This window comes from Choloepus didactylus, chromosome 11, assembly GCF_015220235.1.
Source record: "Choloepus didactylus isolate mChoDid1 chromosome 11, mChoDid1.pri, whole genome shotgun sequence".
In the NCBI taxonomy this organism is placed as follows: Eukaryota; Metazoa; Chordata; class Mammalia; order Pilosa; family Megalonychidae; genus Choloepus; species Choloepus didactylus.
The window spans coordinates 43310494-43328669 of record NC_051317.1 but is presented as its reverse complement, the minus strand read 5'-3'; the positions used below and the strand labels follow the sequence as shown (position 1 = coordinate 43328669).

Here is an 18176-nt window from a genome sequence, read left to right as displayed (position 1 = left end):
TACTAGCAAACCAAATCCAACAGCACACTTAGTGAATTACACATCATGAGTAAATGGGATTTATCCCATGCATGCAAGGATGGTTAACAAAAGTAAAAGAATTAATGCAATAAAACACATTATGGAATGAAGTTTAAAAAAAAAAGATCATATTGATGGATGCAGAAAAGACATGTAACAAAATCTAGCACTACTGGTCCTTTGCTCCCAGGAAACAACCTAATCAAAAGGTTCCACCCATAGTCTGCACCCACAGGATTGGATGAAAAGAACATGGCTTTTGCAGGGGGCATAATAGATTCAAACTAGCACATTCCATCCTCTGGACCACAAAAATACATGTTCTTCTCATATGTAAAATGCATTCATTCCATCAAAATATTACAAAACCTTCAATCATTTCAGTAGCAATAAGTAAGTACAAAGTCTTATCAAAAGCAGTTACAGACATGATCTGTCCTAAGGCAAAATTCTCCTCTGGTTGTGGACCTGTGAAACTTAGAATAAATTATCTGCTTCCAATATACAAAGGAGGGACAGTCACAGGATTAACATTCCCAATGCCACAGGAAGAATTTGGAAGCAAAATGGGGGTCATGGGACCCAAACAGTTCCAGAAACCTGCAGAGCAAACTCCATTAGATTTCAAATCTGAGAGTCATTTGTAGAATGATATTTTATCCTTGGGCTTGATTGAGCAGCAGTCCCACCCTTTGCAAGGGCCTCTGCAGTGGCCTTGCTCTCTCCAAATGCTGGGGTGATTGCTCCAACATATTCAAGTATTGGGAAGAACACCTTATTCTCAGCCCTACCCTCCTCAAGCATCTGGGTGGCACCCTGACTCTCTGCCATCTCTGGGACATGCTCAAGCCCTTCAGAATGGTGGGATGATGGCCCAGCTCTCCCCAATCCCCAAGGAATGTGCTCCATCCTCTTTGAACTCACCATCTCCACATGTATGGATGGGTCTGCTCTCTTGGCCTGAGGTTTCTTGACTCCAGACCTCAGCTTCCATGGTTCTGCCTTTGAAGAAAGTTTTCCTTCAAATTGTCCCTTTTCTGTCCCTTTTAGTCAAGACTGGCAGTGGTTCAGTTTATACAGATCTTGCAAGAAATTTGTTGGCCTGACATGCAGTAGACAAGGGTCAAAACCATCAGACAATAGGACTTTCCACAAATTCTTCCTCGATAACTCCATTTCCAACCCTGGCTTATGCTGAAATGGCTGTTAGTTTCCATACATAGTTAAATTCTCATGTGGTGCACTATCCTCTGGGGTCTCAATTTCTGAAAACCCAGAATTTCCCAGACCATCAATTTTTGGTTTCTTTGTACCCAAGAGTTCAGTTCTCAAGACCCACCCTGAATGGGCAGGGTTACATCTCCATGGAAATAATCTAATCAAAAGTTATCACCCACAGTTGATTAGGTCACATCTCCATGGAAACAACCTAATCAAAATATCCCACTACTACTAAAAAAACAAAAACAAAAACAAAAACAAAAAACAAAGTATTGGAGATTATGTGGAGACATAGGAATACTCTTTCCTTATTTTGGGGAGTGTAAAATTGTAACTCCTGTGGAAAAGAGTTTAGTGGTTCTATGGACAGTTAAGTATATTATTAACATTTGGCCTGAGAATCCCACTACTGGTTATATAAAAAAGAATTGAAAGTAGAGATTCAAACAGATATTTGCACATTGATGTTCATAGCAGTATTACTCAATTTCCAAAAGGTAAAAACAGCCCAAGAACCCATCAACAGATGAATAGATAAACAGTGATAGATACATGCAATGGGGTATTATTCATTAATTAGTCATTAAAAAGAACAAAGTTCTGATACATGTGACAACATGGATGACCCTTAAAGACATGATGTTGAGTGAAATAAGTGATACACGAAAGGACAAATACTGTATGATTTCACTGATACGGAATTATTAGAATTACAAATTCATAGTCATAATGTAGAATACATGTTACATTGGGGTTGGGGTTGGGGTGGGGTTGGGGAGTTAATGCTTAATTGGTACAGAATTTCTGTTTTAGGTTTTGATGAGATAGTTTTGGTAATGGATGGTGTTAAAGGTAGCATAGCATTGCTAATGTAGTTAATACCAGTGAAATGAAAAATGGTTAAAGTGGGAAACTTTACATTGCATACATGTTAGTAGAATATGGTTTTCTTAAAAGCAATGTTAGAAGTTTGTACATAATTTAAAAAGAAGAAAAATTGTGTTCCCTCAAATTATATATAATTGGTTCTAAAGAAACAAGTGGTAGGATCTTATGGCACCATGTCTGGTCCTTCCCCCTCCCCTCACTGGCATGGCACAGCATAGATCCCTGGTGCCAGTACTTTACGAAACAGTAACCCTCTAGAACATATGTGGAGTGTTGGAGAAGTAAAGGACACACTCATTGGCTATCTCCAAGCTTGAACCTATCCCATTCTTTTCCCCTCTTGCTTGTTTGCAAGGTGTTTGCTATGTCTTCATTCTTATTTATTTGTATGCAGGTGTTTGTTATGTTTTCATTTTTCTTGTTTGCATGCAGGTGTTTGGGATGTTTCTATTTTGCAAGAGGCCACAGACAGCTGTGGTAGCCATTAATCCTTAATCAGCCCCAGCAAAAATTGTCACTGGCAATGCCCATCTCCCTGGAGTATATAAAAGCTCAGAACTTGGTCAGTACAGGTGCTCCTCATCTCCGATGCAAACAGAGGAAGGGGGAGCTGCTGAGTACTTGGCCTTCTCAGGGCACCAGCCACAAATGGTCCCTCATCTTTGATTCAAAGAGAGATGTGCAGAGCTACCCTCCAGTATCAATGATCCAAACAGTTGTCCTGCCTGGGGGACTGGCCAACATAGAATCTTCTGCTGCTCTTTTGGGACCCTTTGTGCTGTTAAGCAATAAAGTAATCATTTGCTGGTAACCTCTGTTGTGCCTGAGCCTGGTTTCTCAAGACACACTATAAAGCAACTTGCTCCACAGGGAGCATGTGTTTGTGTTGCCCAATCTGTTTGCTGGTGGCCTGAGGAACTTGCTGCCTTAGAACTTGCCCTGCATGTAGAAGGCAGCTCACAGAGCTCTCCTACAGAATTCTGTGGGACAGTTGTCAAGTTGTGCTGCCTGTTGCAAGGGATTGGTAGCTGTGGAACATATAGTGAGGTGACTAGAATGGTGAGAAAACTGATTCCTAGGGAAACAGGACATTTGTATTGTAAAAAAGGGAATTCCTAGGACCATATGTACATTTGCAAGACCTATCACATGCACAGAAAGGATGAGGGAAACCACTACACCTTGGCCTGGAGCTACTCTTTAAATTCTTTGTGTGGATCAGCCCTGAGGAAAATTCACACAGGCCAATCTACAAAGACTGGGAAAGGTGTTTTCTTTTTTTCTTCTTCTTTCCTTCCTTCAACGAGGAGGGCCATACCTGGGACACACCAGACAAACACTTCTGCATACCAATATACACATCATAGGAGTCTCAGAAGGAGAAAAAAAGGAGAAAGGAGCAGAGAGAATATTCAAAGAAATAATAGCTAAAAACTTCTAAAATATAGTGAAAGACATGTATATGCATATCGAAGCAACTCTACCAAACAAGATAGATCTGAATAGACCCACACTGCACCATGTTATAATCAAACCCTCAAATGCCAAAAATTCTGAAAGCCGTAAGAGAGAAGCCAATAGGTTACATACAAGGAAGCCTCAATTAGGTTAAATGGTGATTTCTTCAGAAATTATGGAAGCAAAAAGTCAGTGTGGTCACATTTAAATTCCTAGAAGCAAAAACTTTCCAACCAAGAATTCTATATCTGGCAAAACTCTCTTTTAATAATGAGGGAGAGATTAAATCACTCCCAGATAAACGAAAGCTGAAGGAGTTTGCCACAACCAGACTAGTCCCGCAGGATATGTAAAAGGGAGCTCTCAGGTTGAAAGTAGAGGACTAGAGGTAATAGATCAAAGCTGCATGAAGACCCAAAGAAATCCAGTGAAGGTAATAATATAGGTAAATACAAATGACAGTAATATTTTATTTTTGGCTTGTAACTGCACATTTTACTTCCTGCAGGATCAAAAGGACAAATACACACAATGTAATGATAAATAAGTGGTATTGGACTCATAATTTATAAACATTCAGCTTGTGACAAGAACTACATACAATTGGGGGGATGGAGGAGTATAGGCCCATAGGTTGTGTATACTATTGAAGTTAAGTTGGTATCAAAGCAAATGATATTGTTCTAGATTTATAATACTAAATTTAAGCTCCATAACCACAAAGAAAATTTTGAGAATGTGTTAACTTATAGAGATAGAAATTAAAATAAATGTTTCCAGGAGCTGAGAACAGGAAGAATGGGGAGTTAATGCATATTGGTGTAGAGTTTATGTTTAGGGAGCTAGGAAAGTTTTAGCACATGGTGAGGGGACCACAATATCGTGAATGTGAATACTCCTGTTAAATAGTATGTTTGGGAGTGGTTGAGATGGGAACATCTATGTTGAATATATGTTCCTACAATTAAAGATAAAAAGAAAGAACAACTAAAAAGACAGTAACAATTAAATGCAATGTATTTTCTATTTACTTTTTTTGTTTTTCATTTTTTTATTGTGAAATATAACATATATACATAAAAGTGATAATTTTCTAAGTGCAATTTAACAAGAATGTTATGGGTTACAGTTCCATAGTTTCAGTTATTTCCTTATCATGAAATATAACATATATGCAAAAAGGTGATAACTTTCAAAGTACAATTTAATAAGTAGTTATATAGGAAATTTCAAAGAATGTTATAGGTTACAGTGCCATAGTTTCAGTTATTTCCTTTTTGTGAAATATAAGATATATACAAAAAGATGATAACTTTCCAATTATAATTTAACAACTAGCTATAGAGAAAATTTCAAAGAATTTCATGGGTCACAGTTCCACCATTTCAGTTCTTTCCTTGTAGATATTTTAGTACCCTAGCAACTAAGAAAAATAAAATTATATAGAAATTCAGTATTTGTAAACCTTAAATTCTATCTTGTCTGTTGCTACCCCTTCCTCTAGTTTAATCACTTTCCTGATCTTCAGGTATATCTAGGCAGTGACCACCCTAACTTGTTCATGTTGAAAAGGGGTGTTGACATTATGGAGTAAGGCGATGCATCTGGTTGACATTCTTGAAGAAGCTGTTGCCTCTGAGTTTGGGGACTTAGCTGGCATTGGATCTCTCTGGAGGATTTAAGTTTCTGAAAAAATAAACTTAGTGAGTGAAACTTTTATTTTGAAATACTTCCAAACTTACAAGGCAGTTACAAAAATAATACAAATTCCCTACATAGAATGCCAGCCTACCCCTACCTCCAAATCCCACGATCCACCATTTTTAACATTTTGCCACATTTGCCATTTTGTTTGTTCTATCATCTATCTATCCACCTAGCTAAATTTCTGAGATTCAGCTAGAGACCTGAGAATTCTTTAGGGTTTTGGGGACTAGTGTTGACTTGGGCTTATCATACTGTGGCCATTTGGTATATCTAGCTGAAGCTTACATAGAGCAACCTCTTGACTCTATATGAAATCTCTTAGCCATGAAACCATATTTTTTGCCTTTTTTCCCCCTTTTGGACAAAAAGACATTCTCAACACCTCAATGCCAAGGTCAGGCTCATTCCTGGAATCCATGTCCCACTTCACCAGGGAGACTCACTAATGTGGGGATCCTGTCCTATGTCAGCGGGAGAGTGATGAATTTACTTCCAGAGTTGGGCTTTCAGAGAGAAAATCCACATTTGAGCAACAAAAGAGGTTCTCTGGAGGTGACTCCTAGGCATAATTATCGGTGGGATTAGCCTCCCCTTTACAACCATAAGTTTCACAAGAGCTAGCCTCAAGATGATCCTGTATGGGGTATGACAGAGGAGAGAAAACTCAAAGGGAAAGTATTGAAACATATGAAAAAATCAGAATATAGACTGTAAATTTTATATCAATATTAAATTTATTGAATTTGATAACTGCCCTTAAGGTGATTATATACGTGAATATCCTTGTTCTTATGAAATGTATATAGCAGTATTAAGTATTCAAGAAGCATAATGTATACAACCTATACTTACATGTTCAGAAAATGGATTGAAATATAGACAGACAGACAGATAGAGATAGAGATAGAGAGATGACAGAAATATAGATAGGTGGATAGAAGGATGATAGAACAAACAATATGGCAAATGTGGCAAAATGTTAAAAATGGTGGGTCATGGGATTTGGAGGTAGGGGTAGGTTGGCATTCTATGTAGGGAATTTGTATTATTTTTCTAACTGTCTTGTAAGTTTGAAAGTATTTCAAAATAAAAAGTTAAAAATAATAATAATTAAAAATAATTTAATAAAATAGGGATTCTGAGAACTTATCCATTCAATACATATAATTCCATAAACACAATTTCAACATAAATTCTATTTTATAATTTTTAAAAATATTTCAAACTTAGTAATTAGTGCCTACATTGTTTGGGCATCTTGCTTAATATAATATTTATTTTTAATGTCACATTTTTATAGTAAGAACTTATATGCAATAAATCAACAACTACATTTGAGAGATCACAATTATTTGATTTGACTTGCATTATTATATTATTATTATTATTATATTGCAAATAGTAATGCTACAGAAATATTGTGGCCAGAATTGAAGCACTATATTTTTAAGTCGAAGTATCACCAGTGTCTGTAAATGCCCTGCAGGTTACAAATACCTAAAAATGGTCAAATTGGATGGAAATGTTAATCTCATAACTTTCCAGACAGAACGTCTTGAATACGTTTACTATAGCTTCCTTAGAAGATTCACTTTGAAGTCTATAATTAACCATGATAAATTTTTATATTAATATTCATATATTCATTCCAATTTTAAAAAATTGAAGGCTATATATTTGCATAAAATGTTGATTAGAGAATAAAAATTTTAACTAGACCTAGTAAAATCAACCTGTTATACCTCAAAAGGGAAAAGAGAAGGCTAATGATTTTGGAGCAGAACTCATTCTCTCCTTTTTTACATAAGAAATTTCTTACTCCCATTTCACTTTTTCTCCTTCCTGCAAGCTGTAATGTGGAAAGAGGGCAAAACCCTAGACAATGGAAGAGCAGCAGGAAAAAAAGGAGCCAGTTTCCTGAATCATGTGGAGCATAGCTACCTGTCCTCCCTGAAGAGTGACCTAGCTTTGGACTATTGCATAAGAGAAAGAGAATCTTCTGTATTATTCGAGATGCTATAGATAGTGGTCATGTTGGCTTTTGCTACTGCATCTTGGCCTCTACCCTAAATAAAAATAGATAAAAATGCCTAAGATTGGAATTGCCAGGAAATTTGGCCAACATAGAGTATGAACTATCTGGTATCATAAAAGACTTCAGATATAACAATTTTCCTTGTAAGAAGTTAATAAATCATAAATATCTAGACCATGTTTCCTAAAAACTAGTCATGTTCCAAGTCAAGTCTTATTAATATTAAGACTTCTTCAAATGGCAGAATACCCGAGTTGAATACATTCAAACTTAGCAGGACTATTACTTCAGAAAACATAGCAAAAGCTAAATTTTTATTCACATGGGGCCAACTATAATGGGTTTCATGGCTGCAAAATTCAAGGCAGATACATCTGCGAGCACCATTAAAATCTGTGTAAGAGCAATGTAAGTAACTAAGTGAAATTCATTATTTCCTCCCTGAGTTCCAGTCATAAGAGATAGGGGCAGAAAAGGTCAAACTTTCATAATGAGTATAGTCGTAGCAAACTTTTTAGATAAAATTTTGAGTAATTTGGAAGTCCCCAAACTAGTTTCATATTACTGTGACTGGCAAAATATGTACCATAAAAAGTGTAATAATTTATTCATTAGACTTTTTTATGAGTTCTAACATATATTTTGAGAAACTAGCATACCCATGTTGCCTATAAATTGAAATGTACTCTGTTATAAAGTCATTCATTTGCAGAAAATTTATTATAATAGAAATAGAAAGGCATGATAACAAGTCAACATATCCTCCCAGAAGTCTAAGAGATTCCAACTAATCCATTCAGTTAAACCATTAGGTTCAGTTCATAAAATACCTAGTGTTAATCAATTTCTTTTTGGCCAATGTATCATTTTAGATGTGCAAAAATGCATTCATCGTATTGTAAAACATGGCGCAACTAACAGCTCCATGGAATGCTTTATGATCTCATAATATACATAAAAGATAAACAGAATGTATGAGGAGAATGAATGCAATAAATATTAGCCCTTGAGGACTGAAGTTACCTAAAGTACAGTAAATAAGAAATAGTTTGTTTTGTATCAAAGTTTTCACTTTTCACTAGGGATATCAATTATATTGAAAGTCATTTAAAAGTTAAAATGAGGATGTTAAGAAAAGCATACTCATAAAAGTGAAGGCTGAGGCATGGTTGTATGTTCTTTTTGCTTATCAGTGTGGATATTATACAGGACAGTGAGTATGTGCAGCTCACATAAAAGTGGACATAAATTGTTTAAATAATAATATCCTTGAACTGCTGCAGCCGTAGGACTCATTACAAAATGTCATCAACTCAATGTTTCTTTGCTGCTACGAAAGAATTTGAACAAAATGACCCACTCAACAGCTTTGCAGGGAACTAAAATGTGTAGAAGGAAGAGATAGAAAGCTGAGAAACTGAAATCAATAGGGATATCATCTATTTTGTTTTTAGTAATTTAGGGGTAGGCTATTGAAGAAGACTTTACAGATTTTCCTTAGTAATCCTTGTTGAAGGCTCAATATTTATAATAGACATTGAAAAACTGCAAAGATCTGAAATTTGCTATGAGAACCTTAATTAAAGTAACTGTACTAACCTCTCTAGCAGGTTAAGTGTTGAGGAATGAATTTTATCTAGACTGGGAGCGAGAACTGGTTGCTATTATGGTTTGGACTACACTGTGGTTTGATAACCAAAAGAATATGGTTCAAAGGAAAGGTAGATCGAAAAGCAAAAACCAGTTCATAGGCAATGGGACAAAAATCACTGAACTTTTAGCTTAGGACGATTATGAGAAGGAAGAGATTGCAAGGGTCTTCTGAAGTACACAAAACTGAAACAGGAAGTGTTTTCTTGGGCTTCCAGCCAGTCATCGCTGGGATGGAGTTTTAAAGCTGCCTAATCAGTTCAGACAAGAAAGGCACACAACAGCACAGGCTTCATGGGGTGAATCAGGACATGAAAAGATTAGCAGAACTTGAGCTGCCAAAAAATAAGAACCAATGAAGGAAGAGTCAAATCATACCATTTAGTTTCTTGGCTGCTGAAACAAATACAATACAATGGGTTGGCTAAAAAAAATGAGTATTTATTGGCTCATGATTTTGAAGCTGAGTGACGTCCAAAACCTAGGCATCAGCAAGACAATGCTCTCTCCTTGAAGACTGTGGTTTCCTGGGGCTGACCAGCAATCTTTGGTTTCCTTGGCTTTTCTGTCACATGGCAATGCAAAAGGTGGCATCTTCTCCTTTCTCTTTCTGGTTCCACTGACCTCCACTTCTGACTGCTCTCTGTGGCAGCTTCTTCCATGCCCAATTTCCTTTGCTTATAAAGACTTCAGCCATATTGGATTGAGGCCCACCCTTGTTTAGTTTGGGCCCCTCTTAACTAATAACATCTGCAAAGGTCCTGTTTACAAATGGGTCCACACCCACAGGACCAGGGGTTGGGACCCGAACATGCCTGTTGTGGGGAACATGATCCAATCTCCAATAAATACAAAAAATTATGTTGTCTTAAATTTCTTTGCTGGTGAACTAAAAATGATTTGTGGAGAAAAGAGGACATCATAGATGGCTCAATCCACTGAAATAAAGTGCACAGAGCCTGGAAAAGGCAAATGAGGAAATCAGTATTCTCCCTGCAGTAAATTTAAAAAGAGTAGTTCCAGGGAGGACCAGAGGCATCAGCGTCACTGGGAACGTATCAACAATGCAAATTTCAGCCCTAAATCCTCACCTGCTAAATCAGAAACTGGGGGTGGGCTAACAATCTGTATTTTAATAAGCCCCTCAGGTGATTCTGATGTATGCTAAATTTAAGAAACACTGTTCTATACAATATGCCTTACTCTTCTTGAGTTTGTAAGATGCTAAAATGCACAAATGATACCCTCAGAGCTTTTTCTAAAAGTGTTTTATTCTCATTAAAATGTAATGTTTATTTAGTAAAATAAACTTATTCAGATAAACATAAAATGGATAAAATATGGTTTCTGATAATTCTCCAGAAATATTTGAAATCTAATGAATCTGTGGATTCTCATTTTGGGATGATTGGTACATTGGCATAATGTGGATGACTTGGAGAGGAAATGGCCAGTTTTGGACTTGTTTATCCAATAACATAGCTTTCCCCTTATTAAAGCTTATTTTTGCCATTGCTGCTGCTGAACAACCAATTTGTCAACCACTAAGACCAAAACTGAGCCCCAGTATGATGGCACCATTCCTCAAGGGGACCAAACAGCCACTTGATGCCAGTTGACAGCTGAAGGAACAGTGGAGAAGCAATAATCTGTGAGGATAAGATGTCACTCTCCAGGATAGAATCTATGCACCAAATTAGAGCTCTCTATTAGGAAGAATTCATGGGTCCACAATCCAAGGAGTGAATGTAGGAGAAAATATAAATATAAAAAACTCAATAAAGAAATTGAAAGATTGGTTAAACAATTCACAAATAACTATGAGATGTAGACATTTCCTCAGATAAGTTTTATGAAACATTCACAGAAATGTTAGTATTTAATTCATACACTCTGTTCTCGGATAGAGAAAAGAGAAAGTGTCTCCATTGCATGTAATTCATTTAATGAAGAATTTAAACCAAAGACATGAGAAGTTTTTAGCCACTTTCACTTATGAGCAAAGACCCTGTTTAATTAATAAAATATTAAATTAAATGTTACAATATATTTTTTTATTTTAACAATTTCCAAAATTTACTGTCTGTATACACCAAGCAACAACTCTCTACTCCCCCAAACCCCTGATAATCTGTAATCTACTTTCTGCGTCTACAAATTTGCTATTTCTACATGGTTAGTAAAAGTAGAATTATTAAGTATCTGTCCTTATGTGACTTGCTTATTTCACTCAGCATAATGTTTTCAAGGTTCATCCATGTTGTAGGGTGTTTCAGAACTTCATTCCTTCTCATGGCTAAATAATATTCCATGGTGTATATACCACATTTTGTTTATTCACACATCTGTCAATGGAGTATGTGGACACTTGGATTGTTTCTGCCTTTTGGCTATTGCAAATAATGCCACCATGAACCCTGGTGTTCAAGTATCTGCTTGAGTTCACTGATTTCAATTTTGTCATCACAGAAAATTAAAGATACTCCAAACTATTAAAAGTCAAGGAATTTATAGCAACTTTAGCTGCTACAGATCAATATATAAAGAAAATAACATTTCTGTACAGAAGCAGGAAAAACTAGTTGATGCAATTAAAAGTATGATATCATTAGTCTAACAGCAGAAACACATCTTTTTGGAAAAAAATAATAGCTGTTAAAAAGTATAAAATCTACATGAATGGAGAACATGTTTTGTTTTGTTTTTTTATTGTTTTACAAACAGAAGCATCAGTATTATAAAGATGGTATTTCTCACCATGTGAACTATAAATACAAGATTTAGAATTCCTAAAGAGTTTTTCACAAAACTTAACCAGCTGATCCTAAAATACACAAGCATGAGCAAATGTGGAGAAATTAGCCAAGGAAAATTTGAGGAAGATAATTAAGAAAGAATTTTCCTTACCAAATAACAAGATTCACTATAGCTAACAATTGTATAATATTGGTATGATAAAAGAGAGTTAAGGGAAATATATGGAAACCTTGTATATGAGAATTTGATATCAATACCAAAAGAGAAATCAGTGTTATTAAATAAACAGTGTTGAGACAAATCTACCAAAGATAAAATTATTTCTATATCTTACCATGCATTAAAATCAATTCCAAATAATTTAAAGACACAAGTAGAAAAGGAGAAGAAAAGGGAGAACTAAACACTTTTAGAAGATATGTAGATAAACATAAACATCTTTATGACATCACAGTTAGAAAGAAAATGACTGATAAATTTGACCACATTAAAACTTTGAAAAGGTGGATTACTTTAAGATATCATAAACAAATTTAAAAGCCAAGCTATAGTTTTAAAATATTTTCAATGCACATGACAGATAAATGATTACTAACCAGAATATAAAACAAATCACAACAAATCAATAAGAAAACATAAATAATTCTTTAGGAAATTACTAAAAGTACATGAACATGAAATTGAAAGAAGAGAAACCCAAATGTCCAATTACAACAGAAAATATGCTCACCTTCAATAGTAATCAGAAAAATGCAAAAGAACTGTGGCAGGTAGAATCACACTACCCCATTCTACCCTAAAGATGCCCATGCTGGATTCCTGGAAGCCATGTCTATGTTACCTCACATGGCAAAAGGGAGTCTGCAGATGTGATGGCAGATATCCTAACTTAGGGGCAGGGGGAGAGTGAAGAAAGCCTGAAACAAGAGACATTGAAACCAGTTCCAAAAGGAAGGCAAGTTCACAGCAGATGGAAAGAATACACAGGAATGCCCAGCCTTATAGACCACTATGTATTCTAGGCCTGGAAGGAAGTTTCACAGACTCTTCCTTCTGGCTTATGTTCCTTCCCTACAGAATGCTTTATGCACATCCATAAATTTCATTTTTTTTTTAAAAAAGGCCAATCAGATCTGATCACTGCCTACAGATATCAAAATGAAAGGATAAAATGTCAAAAAGGAAATAGTTGATATTAACAGATGCTTTCTGAAGAACTTCAGAAACCCAAATTTCAAAGTCAAACTACGACCCAGGCTCTTTTCTTTTTTTTTAGAAATTTTTTAAGTCTCATTGCTTTTTCCACCCATGGCCTTGGAATAATGTGTATGAGGGAGACAGTAATTTTCACAAAGCAACAAAGGTCTTTTTTTTTTGTCTGATTCACAAGAAAGAACACCTACATAGAGAGAAATAAGACATATGTAATGAGGATACTGAGTGGCCTGCTAAGGTCACTGTCAAATACGTGCCTCGGCAAAATGATAAAGGGATATAGATCATCAAATTCATCGCTTGTGAAAAATTGAAGTTCCAAATATTAAACCTGTAAATGCCATACACTATTTAACATCATTTTGGATTTTTAAAAGAAAACTGTCATGTTCTAAATATGATAATAATAAATAAAAGATCTGAGACTGTTTCATAAGGAAAGCAAGAGAAATGAGAAATATAACTTCACATTTGCTAACAGGGAGAAATTAACATTTTTATCATCTATGATAGATATTAGTGCTTAACAACATTCCAACAATGATTATATAAAATCACTTCACTGCAAATACTTAGTAATTTTACTGTAGTAATGGATGTCAGAAAAGGCAATCGAGAGCTATAGGGCTGTGATTGTCTTGCATTGCCTAGCAACATGTGCAAATATAGATCTGCAGAGGCAAAACTAGTGACCTTTCTTTTGTGCCTGCAACTAAAGTGCATAAAGGATCTTTGGTTATTTTGGCATTACTTATGAATTTGGATAGCACTCCAGACATGGCCATTTTATTGTAATGTTTTTCAGGGTATACATTAAATGAGCCAATGAACCCATGGTCTCTCAGAAAAATATAAGACAGAAAATTGGTTATGTACTAAAAATTGGCATCCCTAATTACTATGTCAGTAATATATTTGACCTTAAGAACTTTTTTACTGTACTATGCAATATGAGAAGTACATCTGCAATATGAATTCTTAAGAAAAATAATGGGTTAATGAGACTCTATTATACCATCAGAGTATATGGATTAAGGACTTTACCATAAAGCTGAAGTATCAGAGAAAGTTCTTGGTCACAAATCGGATTACGTGATACTTAGTTCCTCTGCTGGGAAAGTCAGCTGCTGCTTTATGCACAGTTGGCAGTAATGTAACGAGGTTCAACACCTATGACAGTCATTTAACCATTTCTGGTAAAATTGAAGACATATATATGTCTTACAACCCAGCAAATACAGTCCTAGTTACATATTCTAGGGAAATTTCTGTGGAGGAATACAAGGAGATATCTATGGAAATGTTTATAGCTGCTTATATTAGTTTCTATTGCTATGTAACAAATTACCTCAAACTGCTGGCTTAAATGAACAAAAATTTGTTTCACAATTTCCATGTGTTAAAAGTCTGGACACAAGTTAGCTGGGTACTCTGCTCAAGGTCTCCCAAGAACAAAATCCCCATGTTGGCCAGAGTTGTGAACTCATCTAAGACTCGGGGTCCAAGCATATTCATTTTGTTGGTAAAATTCAGTTCCTTGGGACTGGAGGCCTGAGGCACTCAGCTATTCCGAGGCTGTCCCTCTCCATATGAAATTCACAGCAAGGCTACTTGCTTCTTTAAGGCCAGGAACAGAATTTCTTTCATGTTTTGAATCTCTTCCTACAGGAAGTGTGCAACACTTTTTAAGGGCTTACCTGATTTGATCAGACTCACCTTGGGTAATCTCCCTTCAGAATAACTCAAAGTCAACTGAATTGCCACCTTAAGTAATTCTGCATCTTCATCTCATAATGTCACCCAATTGTAAGAGTGAAATCCATTATATACATGGTTCTGCCCACACTCAAAGCTTGGGGATTTTATAGGGCATGTACACCAGGGGTTGCAAGTCTTTGGGGCCATCAGAATTCTGCATGCTACATGGCTTCATTAAAAACAGGAAAAATATGTGAGATCAACAGGAGAGTGAATAATAAAGCATGGAGGATTCAAACAATGCAATACTCTTTAACATGGAATATGAATGAAACAGACCTTTTTTGTCAACCTGGATGGATGGATCCAATAAAATAAATTAATTGAAAACAACAAGACATAGGAAAAAACTTAACAGCATGGTACTAATTATATAGAGTTTAAACTCAGTAAAACCATACTGTTTAGAATATATACCTATTCTTACGGGTAAACACTGGGAATATTCACCTTCATTGATCATCTTCAAATTCAGTTTAATGACTGAAAGGAGGACAGCCAGGGATGAGATCAAAAAAAGGGTAAGTACCTTGCCTGGTTGATAAAAATTTTGTACAGTCTCACTAATGTAAATTAGCTGTAATAAGCAAACTCTGGGAGTTAAATTTGAGAGCATAGGTTATCAGGAGAGAGAGGGTAGAGATTGGGCAACTGATACTTAGGGATAACAGAACGTTTACTAAAGTTGATTGTAAAGGTTCAGAAATGAATAGCACAATACTGTGTGATGGTAACATTATATTGTAAGTCTAATTAACAAAAACTGAGTGTGAGCATGGCTGAAAGAGGAAGATTAGGGTTGTGCATGTCACAAGAAGGAAAGCCAGAGGATAAAAACTGGGTCTGTATAACTTAGTGAAACCTAGAGTGATAGCAGTGTTTAATTGTACAAATATAAGAAAGTTTTTACATGAACTAGACAAATGTATATGATTATTAGAGGGTGTTAATTGTGGAATGGTATACAGGAAAAAATACAATTAATTCAAACTAAGTTCTATAGTTAGTAGTAACATTGTAATATTCTTTCATTAATTGTAACAGGCACTAAACTAAGGCTAAATGTTAATAATAGGGAGGTATAAGCGAAGCGGATGAGATTCCTTTTTTTTTTCTTCAGAAGAAATGGCAATGCTCCCATATTGATTGTGGTGGTGACTGCATAACTATGTGATTATACCAGGAGCCATTGATTGTACATTTACTTTGGGTTGTATGGTGTCTGAATAAAAGTTAAAAAAAAAAAAAAAAAAGAAAGGAATGTCAACTGCCTTCTATATACAGTAAAAAAAAATTCAGGCTTTAGAAGCCTTGTTGGATAGTTGGTACATGTTTCCTAACTTTCAAAAAGTGTTCACTTAAACCATGCCAACAGAAAGAAACATTTTTTAAAGATGAAAAAAAGAGATCTCAGACTCTAATGGTAACATTTTCTCTCTTAAGCTCGGTGGTGAGCAGATTGGGTACATATTTTATATTCGTATTTGCTTATTATATATGTGTTTTAATAAATATTAAAAATATAAAAACATAATGTTAGTCAAGGAAACCTTTCTTGGTCTGCATCCATAACACTCAGAAGCCATTGTTTCTTTAACTTTGTGATCCTGAAACAATGGGGTTTTCAATTCTTGTTTCCTATTGAATCCTTTCTTCAAACAAATTGAATGTAGAATATGAATATGTAAACTGATAAAATCACAATCTGTTCTGATTGAGCCAGTAGAATTAGTAAGGGGGAGAGAGACTGGTGTTGGTGAGTGTCCCAGAGTTCCATATTTTTTCTCCTTCTACAAACAGTGTCTATGCCTGTTCGCAATCCCTAATATGCCAACCGCTGCTCCATCACTTTATATAACACCATTACAACACTAACTACACTTAAGAAATAGTTTCCACACACAGTTTCTTACCTGATGAACTATGAGCTCTTTTCTAATCTTTCTACCTCTAGCACTTAACACACTTTTTGGTTCATACTTGGTGTCAATTAATGTTTTTTAAATATATCACCAGTAGCTTCTTGGTGGAATTAGAACTCAAGACACACGAAACACCATAGATAGTTCAATAGGAAAAGCAGTGATTAACTTTTATTAATTTAACATTTTCCATTCATTTTAGTCATGGTTGAGAGGGCTCAAAATGTTCAATGGGAAGATTTTTAGCAAGTGTTGCCCATTCAGTTGATCATTTGGCTGAACATACATCCAGGAAATCTCCCATTTTGGAGCATATTATGACTAACTTGACTTCTCTCTCTTCTCAACTCAGCTCCACTATTTTAATAGCATTGAGTCAGATTTCCTGTCCCACCCAGGGTTTAATGCCATATACTTAATCATTCTTCTCTGTCTCTAATCTTCAATTCTGTTGATTTCCAACATCTATTTGACTGCCATTAAAAGAGTAAAGAAATGAGGGAGGATGACTATTCATATACAGGTCACTTTACTTGAATTAAATAACTTTAAGATCACAGTGACCATTATGATTATTGCAGAATGATGGACCCAAGGTCATACCCTGAGAAAACACCAAAATGTACAGCGTGAGATTTAAAAAATTATAAAGATCAACATAGATAATTTGAAATTCACAGAGAAGCTACCCTTTGGCATGTCAATAAAAGGAGCACATTTAAACTATATATAGTGTCAATTTTGTGAAATATTAATAGAAATTAGTAAACATGAGGACCAAGAAAGGATATCCCTTACTTCAAAATGCTCTTATCTTTGTTCCCATTGCAACTTGTTCATCCCCTCATCATAGCAATTAGAATGTTATATCTTGAAATGTCAGTTTTAAAATGTCAACCAACCTATATTACATCATTCTTCCAGCCCTGTGATTCCAGTTCTGGACCATGGAGTGAGGGCAGAAGAGATGCATGCAACTTCAGGATCACATCCCTCCTCACCCGTGGGCTGGGTCACGGTGTGGTGCTGTAAAGCTACCTTATCCATGTGGTGCAGCCCAATGGCCATAACCCAGAAGATGCTCAGCCCCAGATGGAATCACCCACCTGCCCTAGACTGTTCCTCGTGGCCCTGGATTCACAACAGCTTGAGCTGTGCTGTCAGTAAAACAGATTTTAAAATACTTCCTTTTCTTTGCTGCTTCTTATTTCCTTTACAAACTTTGCTAATGGTTGCTGTAAGCCAGGACATAATATGTATCAGGAATATTTGGAAGTTAAATGTTTCCAAAGGTGATCAGGAAAGATTAATACTCATAGATTCAGGCAGCATGTAAGGACTTTACATACAGCACCTCAATCAACACTCAAAACAACCCTATGAAGTCAGTATTCTTGTTCTGATTTCATGGTTAATTAAACAAATTCCAAGAATTTAAGTATTCTTATTAAGGTCATAGGAAAAAAAATAGAGGAGACACTATTCAGAGAAATAAGTTATGACTTTAAGATTCCCAAAAGATTTTACTTTTCACTCTACCACAC

General features: G+C 35.6%; 1 long non-coding RNA gene across 1 annotated transcript in view; it reads left to right on the top strand.

The window, feature by feature from the left end:
- The window catches only part of LOC119505860, a 56532-nt gene extending 38736 nt beyond the window's left edge, over positions 1–17796 (top strand). Inside the window, exon 3 of the long non-coding RNA XR_005210890.1 lies at positions 17557–17796. This is a non-coding gene — a long non-coding RNA (uncharacterized LOC119505860). The remainder of the gene's footprint in view (positions 1–17556) is intronic.
- The last annotated feature ends 380 nt before the right edge of the window (positions 17797–18176 follow it).